The sequence below is a fragment of the Pogona vitticeps genome, chromosome 2, assembly GCF_051106095.1.
Source record: "Pogona vitticeps strain Pit_001003342236 chromosome 2, PviZW2.1, whole genome shotgun sequence".
Taxonomy (NCBI): domain Eukaryota; kingdom Metazoa; phylum Chordata; class Lepidosauria; order Squamata; family Agamidae; genus Pogona; species Pogona vitticeps.
In genome coordinates this window covers 121625335-121638039 of record NC_135784.1, presented here as the reverse complement: position 1 = coordinate 121638039, position 12705 = coordinate 121625335, and the positions used below count along the sequence as shown (strand labels likewise).

General features: G+C 37.4%; 2 long non-coding RNA genes across 2 annotated transcripts; one reads left to right on the top strand and one right to left on the bottom strand.

Annotated features, from left to right (window-relative positions):
• Positions 1 to 444: 444 nt before the first annotated feature.
• On the bottom strand, positions 445 to 5447 carry LOC144586878 (uncharacterized). Its single transcript, XR_013541950.1, has 2 exons — positions 5308 to 5447; positions 445 to 3456 (listed from the first exon to the last, which is right to left on the bottom strand). It is a non-coding gene; the product is annotated as an uncharacterized LOC144586878 (long non-coding RNA).
• A 92-nt stretch (positions 5448 to 5539) lies between these two features.
• LOC140707420 (uncharacterized) lies at positions 5540 to 11481 on the top strand. Its single transcript, XR_013541951.1, has 3 exons — positions 5540 to 5655; positions 5752 to 5785; positions 11262 to 11481. It is a non-coding gene; the product is annotated as an uncharacterized LOC140707420 (long non-coding RNA).
• Positions 11482 to 12705: the final 1224 nt, after the last annotated feature.

The following is a 12705-nucleotide window of genomic DNA, read 5'->3' as shown; positions in this document are numbered from 1 at the left end:
GCGCTGTTGTAGGTTCTGTGTAGAACAGGGTGGTGGCCCTAAGGCATGCCCCAGGCATGCCTTAGACCACCTGGCTCAGAAAGCCCCTGAGGAGTGGTTCCTGAAGGGTAGGGCAGGCTTGTGTCCTTGTAGACCAATAGGAGCCATTGGAGGGTCTGTGTAGAAAAGGGGGTGGTGGTGCTAAGGGCAGGCCTGGGCTTGCCCTTAGGCCACCTGTCTCAGAAAGTCCCACAGCGCCGGTTTCAGGGCCCTTCTGCGCGTGCTTGCTGATATTTGCAGAGCCCGGACAGTTTGGATACGATGCCGACAAGCAAAACTTGCAACAAGTTCAAGAGTCCAGAAAATTTAAAAAACCCCACATTTTGTAGTAAAACTATTTTGAGACCTGTCCAGAGTAAAACATTTCCCACATTTTATACTTATGGTCTTTTCCTAGAACCTGTGTGTGTGTGTTTTTAATTTTCTTTTTATTATATAAAATCCATCGATGTTAATTTAACACCGTGACACCTGGGTGCAGCTAATAATCATTTGTTAAAACAATCACCATATACATGACGGTCCTAATGTATACAACATCCTTTTAACCATTGATAGAACAAGGCCCATGTTTGATAATATTTTGTATCTTCTTTTCCTTTGATTTTCAGTGTTAGTCTATCCATCTCGGAGCCGTCGGATATGTTTTTAGTTACTGTATTTCTTGATCTGTAGGTGTTTCTTCATTTTACCAGTACTGACCATATATAATCCTCGCATCTGTTGAAATATGCAGTAATAAATATACATTTTGTTTATCAACACTTTTTGGTATTATACCTAACAGAAAGAGCTCTGGCCTAAAAATCTACATGTTGTTGATTATTTTAACAAACCATTTTTTGTTCAATGTGTGTGTGTGTTTGTGTGTGTGTGTTTGTGTGTGTGTGTGTGTGTGTGTGTGTGTGAGTGTGTGTGTGTGTGTTAAACCCCCATTTTACCAGTACTGACCATATATAATCCTCGCAGATGTTGAAACAGGCAGTAATAAATATACATTTTGTTTATCAACACTTTTTGGTATTATACCTAACAGAAAGAGCAGTGACCTAAAACCTGCATGTTTTTGGATTATTTTCACAAAACCATGTGTGTAATCTGTTTCATGTGTGTGGGTGTGTGTATTAAACCCCCTTTTTAAGGGTCTAGGAACCATCCCACATTTTGAGCCAAAGGATTTAGACAGAGTTTGAACAGCCATGAATAAGCCACAAAATAGACATCTTCCATAATGCCTAGACTTTTGAAAAAAGGTTGTAACTTAAAGACAATATGTAACTATCAAAAACACCAGGCGGCTCTGTAGACCAATGGGTTTGGTTGAAGGGGCTGTGTGGTCCTAAGGAGGCCTGTCTTGGAAAGGCCCCAGCAGTGTTTTTGGAGAGTTCTCCGGTGTTGACCATTCTTAACAGTAGATGTGACGGTTTGGAGGCGAGGAAAACCTGCAATAAGTTGAAGAGAGGAAAAAAATAAAAACCCCTTTTAGTAAAACTGTTTTAAGACTGTCCAAAGTAAAACATTTTCCACATAAAAAGAAACAAATTAGACAGCGCACGGAAAGCCTATACATTTTTGAAAAAAAGTTTGCAACTAAAAGACAATGTGTAAATAAATAATAGTCACAAATAACTAAAAATATCAGTGGTAATTTTATGTTAATTAACATGCCCACAAAAAATTAAAATATGTAAGAGGGATTCTGTAGCTTATATTCTACTCCCAAGGTGCTGGTATGGCAAATATCTGCTTTAATTTTTTAAAAGGTAAATTTTTACTGGCAGTGACCAAATGTTCCTGCCCTGTCTCTATGTCAAAGAGGGCATCTCTTTGTTTAAGTGTCTTTACCCCTCTTTTTAGACAGTGTTGAAATTGGAAATAGTCTGTTGAGGCCCTGTTGTTCAAAGCAGTCTTGTTTTTTAGTTTTCTGTTAGCTGTTCAACTGTGAGTAAATGAGATCTTTTTATTTTGTCTCAGCAGGGGTCAGATGGTGAGCAAAAGAGGTGTACTAACCTGGGAACTTGAAGCTATTTGTTTTGTTAACTCTTACAATTCTCCTGGGCAGCAGGAGTAGTTTAACCAAAAGCATTGAAGATAGGGGATGTTTCTCAATGGCTTTAAGACCTGTCCTAAGTAAAATATGTTCAACATTTTTATACTCATGGTATTTTCCTAGAATCTCTCTCTCTCTCTCTCTCTCTCTCTGTCTTTGTTTAAGTGACTACCCCCCCCCCTTTTTTTTAGTCAGTGTTGAAAATTGGAAATAGGCTGTTGAGGCCCTGTTGTTCAAAGCAGTGTTGTTTTTAGTTTTCTGTTAGCTATTCAACTGTAAGTAAATGAAATCTTTTTATTTTGTCTCAGCGGGGGGTCAGCTGGTGAGCAAAAGAGATGTACTAACCTGGGAATTTGAAGCTTCTCTGCGTTCATTTTTAAAAGGTAAATTTCTACAGGCAGTGACCAAATGTTCCTGCCCTGTCTCTATGTCAAAGAGGGCATCTCTTTGTTTAAGTGTCTTTACCCCTCTTTTTAGACAGTGTTGAAATTGGAAATAGTCTGTTGAGGCCCTGTTGTTAAAAGCAGTCTTGTTTTTTAGTTTTCTGTTAGCTGTTCAACTGTGAGTAAATGAGATCTTTTTATTTTGTCTCAGCAGGGGTCAGCTGGTGAGCAAAAGAGGTGTACTAACCTGGGAACTTGAAGCTATTTGTTTTGTTAACTCTTACAATTCTCCTGGGCAGCAGGAGTAGTTTAACCAAAAGCATTGAAGATAGGGGATGTTTCTCAATGGCTTTAAGACCTGTCCTAAGTAAAATATGTTCAACATTTTTATACTCATGGTATTTTCCTAGAATCTCTCTCTCTCTCTCTCTCTCTTTGTTTAAGTGACTACCCCCCCTTTTTTTTAGTCAGTGTTAAAAATTGGAAATAGTCTGTTGAGGCCCTGTTGTTCAAAGCAGTCTTGTTTTTTAGTTTTCTGTTAGCTGTTCAACTGTGAGTAAATGAAATCTTTTTATTTTGTCTCCTACTAATGTTGCAGCATGGGTTACTGAGACTGTAAGCGCTAGCTGATGAGCAAAGGGGGTGTACAACGCTGGGGAACTTGAAGATAATTCAGGTTGTCAATTCCTGTACTTCTCCTGTGCAGATAGAGTGATTTAGCCAAAAACATTGAAGATAGGGGATGTTTTTCAATGGCTTTAAGACCTGTCCAAAGTAAAACATTTCCCATATTTTATAAAAATGGTCTTTTCCTAGAATCTCTCTGTGTATGTTAAAACCCCATTTTAATTATCTAAGAACCACCCCGTACAGTTTTAAGCAACAGTGCTTTTAGAGTTTTTAAGTTGTATTTCCCCCTGATGGGCGCTCGGAGATTTTACCACGTCCATCATCTTATCCAGAGGTCAACCTTTGTGGATCATTCTGCAAAATACAAAACAAGACCAAATAGATTTAAAACAGTGCATAATGTGAATTTGCGTGCTTTTGCAGCCTGGGGTAATGCACCTGAAAATCTCCATCCCTGAAAATATCTACAGTACAGTTATAGTGTACACTGAGACCAGTTTGCTAACCATGTATGTTCAGTTATATAGCAGACATAGCAAGGAAACTTCATTTTCATGACATACAATACTTTTACACAACTAAATGTATCAACTAGCTGTATCATAGTTAACTTACTCAAAAAATATCTGCTAGACATAACCTGTCTTAACTAATGGGGGTATTAAGTCTCAAAGGACAAGCTTCGCCCACTTCTGAGATTATACATATTAGCTTGCTTTGTTTGGCGATTGGTCTTCAGAATTAAGCATGCAGCTCCTTGGAAGACTAGTTTCACAAAATGTGTAGGATTGTTTTAATTCTTGAACAGAATGGCATCTTTTCTGTGCAGGCCTCTCCAGGAAGTTAGAATTCAAGGTAACTTTTTTTAAAAAGTTGAACTAATGCCACCAGGCAGACGATATAGAACTATTAAAGCAAGGCCAAATTGATTTAAAAACATTACATAAAGTGAACTGAGTGTTTTGCCATGCCCATCCTGTAGCAAGGTTCCACAACTAATTTTATATACATACGGTATATGTTTGTCAACCTTTTTATGGCTGAGTATAGCCATCAGTGTTGAAATGGAATTAGTCTGTTGATGCCTCTTGTTTAAAGCATCCTTGTTTTTAGTTTTCTATTATCTGTTCAACTGTAAGTAAATGAAATCTTTTTACTGTATTTTGTCTCCTACTAATGTCTCAGCCTGGGTTATTGAGACTGTAAGTGCCAGCTGATGCAGACTTTGTTTGTTTTCATTGAGATTGTACCAGTTCATTGGCAGAAATCCCTAATCTGCCATGGAAAACTCACTGGGTGTTGGTACTAGCAAAGTCATTTTTAAATATGTCACATACCAGGATTATAAAAGCTTCTTGTGTCTGTCAAACCTTGAAATATGAAATAAAACTTTTAAAATGAAATATAATATGCTATATCATTATTAAAACACAGAATTGGGTCTGAAAATATTAATGTTTAACGAGATTATTTAAAATTAAAATCTACACTATACATTTTTCCTGTTTCAATCGTATTAGCCTAAAATCCCACATGAAAGGAAAGGCCATGTGGTGTAGGGTTAGACCCAACAGGCACACATTTTAAAACTCTGAGATATTTTAACTATGAGACCTGTTTTAAACATGTTAGCTTCTTTCTGTTACATCTACAGAGAAATGATCAGTCTGCTAGGCCTTGTAGTTCTACACAGCTGTTATATTGTTACATCTTTATTAACACACAGAAATGGGGATTGTCAATATAATTGTTAGTAGGTTTATTTAAAATTAAAATAGCATGAATTATAAATGAATCTATAGAACATGGCTCTTTAAAACACATGTTTTGAGACCTTTTCGAAGAAAAAGGGGTGCATGCCTTGACAGGTTCGATAAGAAGGGTGGTTTGGGAGGTAAGGGTTACACCCCCCCCCTCCCTGCCCTCCTCAGCATCCCAGCTTATCTCATTAAACATATGAGAAATAATATGAGAAGCATACAAGGCCCTTCTTACATGCCCTGTCTCCCTGTCTTCTAGCACACAAGACTAAGAACCTGTGAAGGTTCCTGAGAGCTCTGAGGCTGCTAGGCCTTGTAATTCTACACAGCTGTTATATTGTTACATCTTTATTAACACACAGAAATGGGGATTGTCAATATAATTGTTAGTAGGTTTATTTAAAATTAAAATAGCATGAATTATAAATGAATCTATAGAGCATGCCTCTTTAGAGTCCATATTTTGAGACCTTTTCCAAGAAAATGGGGTGCATTCGTTAAGATAAACGACAAACAGGGGGGATGGGTGCCCCCGAAAAACACCCTCCACACCCTTCTAATCTATAGAACACATACTGGCACAGCCCTTGAACTACATGTTAGCCCATGTGGCTTTTCCTTAAGGCTAGAGGATATAAAAGCTCTGTTGTTTTGGGGGGTGATATCCCATGTGTCTGGTGGGATCCAAGAGACCACACTAAACAGAGCTTGCTCTCTCTTGAAGCTGTGAATGGTCAAAGCTCATTGCTGTTACAAGATTTCGTATATCTGACTCCCAGAAGATATGGCTAAGGTAAGCCTCTTTCAAAAGTTACTATGGCAAATGGAATATTTTATAACAATATGTTTAATAGCCAATATTTCTATGCTCTTTTTTCTTTCTTTCTAGAATTTCATCACCAAGCCCCAGGTTCATTACAAAGGTGAGAGAATGTCTGTTTTAAAGGTGTTGTTCTGTTACATTAAGTAGCATAAGACAGATCCATGTTTTAAAATTTTAATAAATGAACCTAAGTCACTTTATATTGTGTTTTGTATCGGCAGGAGTTGTATTCTGGCAGTGTGGCAGGAAACAAATATAATAAATAAAGTTTATTTCCTGTTTATGATAATAAAACATATTTTCCCCTTAACTAAACAAAGTATTCTTGACCCCATATATGTTCATTCCCTCTCTCTTCTTTCCTGCCCCCCCATCCCAATGTTTCGTTAGATGTTCTGCTACTTTGTCTTTCTGTCTCCAGAAATATTCCTTCGTTTTCAATATTTTATATTTCACTTTTTCATGTATTTTATAGAGTTTAGCAGCATAGGAATGCTATGTGGCATTCCTTTTTCTCAGCATACTGTTGAACATAAACATGTTCAGTTGGAAAATGTTTGGATATGCAGTTGGAGAAATTTTTAAAATGACAGGATATGCACACCTGTCTATTAAAAACTTCAATGAAAGGCAGTGTCATGCAATACAATTTCTTTATGGTTAGGAAGTGCTTGATTTCCAGACTTAAATCAAACAAACCATATTAAAACTACTTCTTTCTGACTACTCTTCTTGACTTTCATTAGTACAAAAAAAGGCTACAAATCCTAGTGTAACAGCCACTAAACCAACAATTCAGTCTGATGATTCATGCTTTTTTGTTTATGGACTGTGTAAAAGGGCATTTGTGCAACTGGAAAAACTGTTTTTAAGAAAGCCTTGATGTTGTGGTCTAAAACCACTAAGAACAATACTTAAAAGTCCCTTAGAAGAGATTTGCTCTTTGTTGAACAGACCTCACACCAATTGTTCCCCTTTAAAGAGAAAATTTCACAGATCTTTTCTTGGACCTCCTTGCCTGATTTTACAGTGGAAACCAGTCTAACCTACAGTTGGGACATATCAGATGGGAGAAGACATTTTACGTCATCATAAACAGGAAATAAACTTTATTTATTATATTTGTTTCCTGCCACACTGCCAGAATACAACTCCTGCCGATACAAAACACAATATAAAGTGACTTAGGTTCATTTATTAAAATTTTAAAACATGGATCTGTCTTATGCTACTTAATGTAACAGAACAACACCTTTAAAACAGACATTCTCTCACCTTTGTAATGAACCTGGGGCTTGGTGATGAAATTCTAGAAAGAAAGAAAAAAGAGCATAGAAATATTGGCTATTAAACATATTGTTATAAAATATTCCATTTGCCATAGTAACTTTTGAAAGAGGCTTACCTTAGCCATATCTTCTGGGAGTCAGATATACGAAATCTTGTAACAGCAATGAGCTTTGACCATTCACAGCTTCAAGAGAGAGCAAGCTCTGTTTAGTGTGGTCTCTTGGATCCCACCAGACACATGGGATATCACCCCCCAAAACAACAGAGCTTTTATATCCTCTAGCCTTAAGGAAAAGCCACATGGGCTAACATGTAGTTCAAGGGCTGTGCCAGTATGTGTTCTATAGATTAGAAGGGTGTGGAGGGTGTTTTTCGGGGGCACCCATCCCCCCTGTTTGTCGTTTATCTTAACGAATGCACCCCATTTTCTTGGAAAAGGTCTCAAAATATGGACTCTAAAGAGGCATGCTCTATAGATTCATTTATAATTCATGCTATTTTAATTTTAAATAAACCTACTAACAATTATATTGACAATCCCCATTTCTGTGTGTTAATAAAGATGTAACAATATAACAGCTGTGTAGAATTACAAGGCCTAGCAGCCTCAGAGCTCTCAGGAACCTTCACAGGTTCTTAGTCTTGTGTGCTAGAAGACAGGGAGACAGGGCATGTAAGAAGGGCCTTGTATGCTTCTCATATTATTTCTCATATGTTTAATGAGATAAGCTGGGATGCTGAGGAGGGCAGGGAGGGGGGGGTGTAACCCTTACCTCCCAAACCACCCTTCTTATCCAACCTGTCAAGGCATGCACCCCTTTTTCTTCGAAAAGGTCTCAAAACATGTGTTTTAAAGAGCCATGTTCTATAGATTCATTTATAATTCATGCTATTTTAATTTTAAATAAACCTACTAACAATTATATTGACAATCCCCATTTCTGTGTGTTAATAAAGATGTAACAATATAACAGCTGTGTAGAACTACAAGGCCTAGCAGACTGATCATTTCTCTGTAGATGTAACAGAAAGAAGCTAACATGTTTAAAACAGGTCTCATAGTTAAAATATCTCAGAGTTTTAAAATGTGTGCCTGTTGGGTCTAACCCTACACCACATGGCCTTTCCTTTCATGTGGGATTTTAGGCTAATACGATTGAAACAGGAAAAATGTATAGTGTAGATTTTAATTTTAAATAATCTCGTTAAACATTAATATTTTCAGACCCAATTCTGTGTTTTAATAATGATATAGCATATTATATTTCATTTTAAAAGTTTTATTTCATATTTCAAGGTTTGACAGACACAAGAAGCTTTTATAATCCTGGTATGTGACATATTTAAAAATGACTTTGCTAGTACCAACACCCAGTGAGTTTTCCATGGCAGATTAGGGATTTCTGCCAATGAACTGGTACAATCTCAATGAAAACAAACAAAGTCTGCATCAGCTGGCACTTACAGTCTCAATAACCCAGGCTGAGACATTAGTAGGAGACAAAATACAGTAAAAAGATTTCATTTACTTACAGTTGAACAGATAATAGAAAACTAAAAACAAGGATGCTTTAAACAAGAGGCATCAACAGACTAATTCCATTTCAACACTGATGGCTATACTCAGCCATAAAAAGGTTGACAAACATATACCGTATGTATATAAAATTAGTTGTGGAACCTTGCTACAGGATGGGCATGGCAAAACACTCAGTTCACTTTATGTAATGTTTTTAAATCAATTTGGCCTTGCTTTAATAGTTCTATATCGTCTGCCTGGTGGCATTAGTTCAACTTTTTAAAAAAAGTTACCTTGAATTCTAACTTCCTGGAGAGGCCTGCACAGAAAAGATGCCATTCTGTTCAAGAATTAAAACAATCCTACACATTTTGTGAAACTAGTCTTCCAAGGAGCTGCATGCTTAATTCTGAAGACCAATCGCCAAACAAAGCAAGCTAATATGTATAATCTCAGAAGTGGGCGAAGCTTGTCCTTTGAGACTTAATACCCCCATTAGTTAAGACAGGTTATGTCTAGCAGATATTTTTTGAGTAAGTTAACTATGATACAGCTAGTTGATACATTTAGTTGTGTAAAAGTATTGTATGTCATGAAAATGAAGTTTCCTTGCTATGTCTGCTATATAACTGAACATACATGGTTAGCAAACTGGTCTCAGTGTACACTATAACTGTACTGTAGATATTTTCAGGGATGGAGATTTTCAGGTGCATTACCCCAGGCTGCAAAAGCACGCAAATTCACATTATGCACTGTTTTAAATCTATTTGGTCTTGTTTTGTATTTTGCAGAATAATCCACAAAGGTTGACCTCTGGATAAGATGATGGACGTGGTAAAATCTCCGAGCGCCCATCAGGGGGAAATACAACTTAAAAACTCTAAAAGCACTGTTGCTTAAAACTGTACGGGGTGGTTCTTAGATAATTAAAATGGGGTTTTAACATACACAGAGAGATTCTAGGAAAAGACCATTTTTATAAAATATGGGAAATGTTTTACTTTGGACAGGTCTTAAAGCCATTGAAAAACATCTCCTATCTTCAATGTTTTTGGCTAAATCACTCTATCTGCACAGGAGAAGTACAGGAATTGACAACCTGAATTATCTTCAAGTTCCCCAGCGTTGTACACCCCCTTTGCTCATCAGCTAGCGCTTACAGTCTCAGTAACCCATGCTGCAACATTAGTAGGAGACAAAATAAAAAGATTTCATTTACTCACAGTTGAACAGCTAACAGAAAACTAAAAAACAAGACTGCTTTGAACAACAGGGCCTCAACAGACTATTTCCAATTTTCAACACTGACTAAAAAAAAGGGGGGGTAGTCACTTAAACAAAGACAGAGAGAGAGAGAGAGAGATTCTAGGAAAATACCATGAGTATAAAAATGTTGAACATATTTTACTTAGGACAGGTCTTAAAGCCATTGAGAAACATCCCCTATCTTCAATGCTTTTGGTTAAACTACTCCTGCTGCCCAGGAGAATTGTAAGAGTTAACAAAACAAATAGCTTCAAGTTCCCAGGTTAGTACACCTCTTTTGCTCACCAGCTGACCCCTGCTGAGACAAAATAAAAAGATCTCATTTACTCACAGTTGAACAGCTAACAGAAAACTAAAAAACAAGACTGCTTTTAACAACAGGGCCTCAACAGACTATTTCCAATTTCAACACTGTCTAAAAAGAGGGGTAAAGACACTTAAACAAAGAGATGCCCTCTTTGACATAGAGACAGGGCAGGAACATTTGGTCACTGCCTGTAGAAATTTACCTTTTAAAAATGAACGCAGAGAAGCTTCAAATTCCCAGGTTAGTACATCTCTTTTGCTCACCAGCTGACCCCCCGCTGAGACAAAATAAAAAGATTTCATTTACTTACAGTTGAATAGCTAACAGAAAACTAAAAACAACACTGCTTTGAACAACAGGGCCTCAACAGCCTATTTCCAATTTTCAACACTGACTAAAAAAAAGGGGGGGGTAGTCACTTAAACAAAGACAGAGAGAGAGAGAGAGAGAGAGAGAGATTCTAGGAAAATACCATGAGTATAAAAATGTTGAACATATTTTACTTAGGACAGGTCTTAAAGCCATTGAGAAACATCCCCTATCTTCAATGCTTTTGGTTAAACTACTCCTGCTGCCCAGGAGAATTGTAAGAGTTAACAAAACAAATAGCTTCAAGTTCCCAGGTTAGTACACCTCTTTTGCTCACCATCTGACCCCTGCTGAGACAAAATAAAAAGATCTCATTTACTCACAGTTGAACAGCTAACAGAAAACTAAAAAACAAGACTGCTTTGAACAACAGGGCCTCAACAGACTATTTCCAATTTCAACACTGTCTAAAAAGAGGGGTAAAGACACTTAAACAAAGAGATGCCCTCTTTGACATAGAGACAGGGCAGGAACATTTGGTCACTGCCAGTAAAAATTTACCTTTTAAAAAATTAAAGCAGATATTTGCCATACCAGCACCTTGGGAGTAGAATATAAGCTACAGAATCCCTCTTACATATTTTAATTTTTTGTGGGCATGTTAATTAACATAAAATTACCACTGATATTTTTAGTTATTTGTGACTATTATTTATTTACACATTGTCTTTTAGTTGCAAACTTTTTTTCAAAAATGTATAGGCTTTCCGTGCGCTGTCTAATTTGTTTCTTTTTATGTGGAAAATGTTTTACTTTGGACAGTCTTAAAACAGTTTTACTAAAAGGGGTTTTTATTTTTTTCCTCTCTTCAACTTATTGCAGGTTTTCCTCGCCTCCAAACCGTCACATCTACTGTTAAGAATGGTCAACACCGGAGAACTCTCCAAAAACACTGCTGGGGCCTTTCCAAGACAGGCCTCCTTAGGACCACACAGCCCCTTCAACCAAACCCATTGGTCTACAGAGCCGCCTGGTGTTTTTGATAGTTACATATTGTCTTTAAGTTACAACCTTTTTTCAAAAGTCTAGGCATTATGGAAGATGTCTATTTTGTGGCTTATTCATGGCTGTTCAAACTCTGTCTAAATCCTTTGGCTCAAAATGTGGGATGGTTCCTAGACCCTTAAAAAGGGGGTTTAATACACACACCCACACACATGAAACAGATTACACATGGTTTTGTGAAAATAATCCAAAAACATGCAGGTTTTAGGTCACTGCTCTTTCTGTTAGGTATAATACCAAAAAGTGTTGATAAACAAAATGTATATTTATTACTGCCTGTTTCAACATCTGCGAGGATTATATATGGTCAGTACTGGTAAAATGGGGGTTTAACACACACACACACACTCACACACACACACACACACACACACACACAAACACACACACACAAACACACACACACATTGAACAAAAAATGGTTTGTTAAAATAATCAACAACATGTAGATTTTTAGGCCAGAGCTCTTTCTGTTAGGTATAATACCAAAAAGTGTTGATAAACAAAATGTATATTTATTACTGCATATTTCAACAGATGCGAGGATTATATATGGTCAGTACTGGTAAAATGAAGAAACACCTACAGATCAAGAAATACAGTAACTAAAAACATATCCGACGGCTCCGAGATGGATAGACTAACACTGAAAATCAAAGGAAAAGAAGATACAAAATATTATCAAACATGGGCCTTGTTCTATCAATGGTTAAAAGGATGTTGTATACATTAGGACCGTCATGTATATGGTGATTGTTTTAACAAATGATTATTAGCTGCACCCAGGTGTCACGGTGTTAAATTAACATCGATGGATTTTATATAATAAAAAGAAAATTAAAAACACACACACACAGGTTCTAAGAAAAGACCATAAGTATAAAATGTGGGAAATGCTTTACTCTGGACAGGTCTCAAAATAGTTTTACTACAAAATGTGGGGTTTTTTAAATTTTCTGGACTCTTGAACTTGTTGCAAGTTTTGCTTGTCGGCATCGTATCCAAACTGTCCGGGCTCTGCAAATATCAGCAAGCACGCGCAGAAGGGCCCTGAAACCGGCGCTGTGGGACTTTCTGAGACAGGTGGCCTAAGGGCAAGCCCAGGCCTGCCCTTAGCACCACCACCCCCTTTTCTACACAGACCCTCCAATGGCTCCTATTGGTCTACAAGGACACAAGCCTGCCCTACCCTTCAGGAACCACTCCTCAGGGGCTTTCTGAGCCAGGTGGTCTAAGGCATGCCTGGGGCATGCCTTAGGGC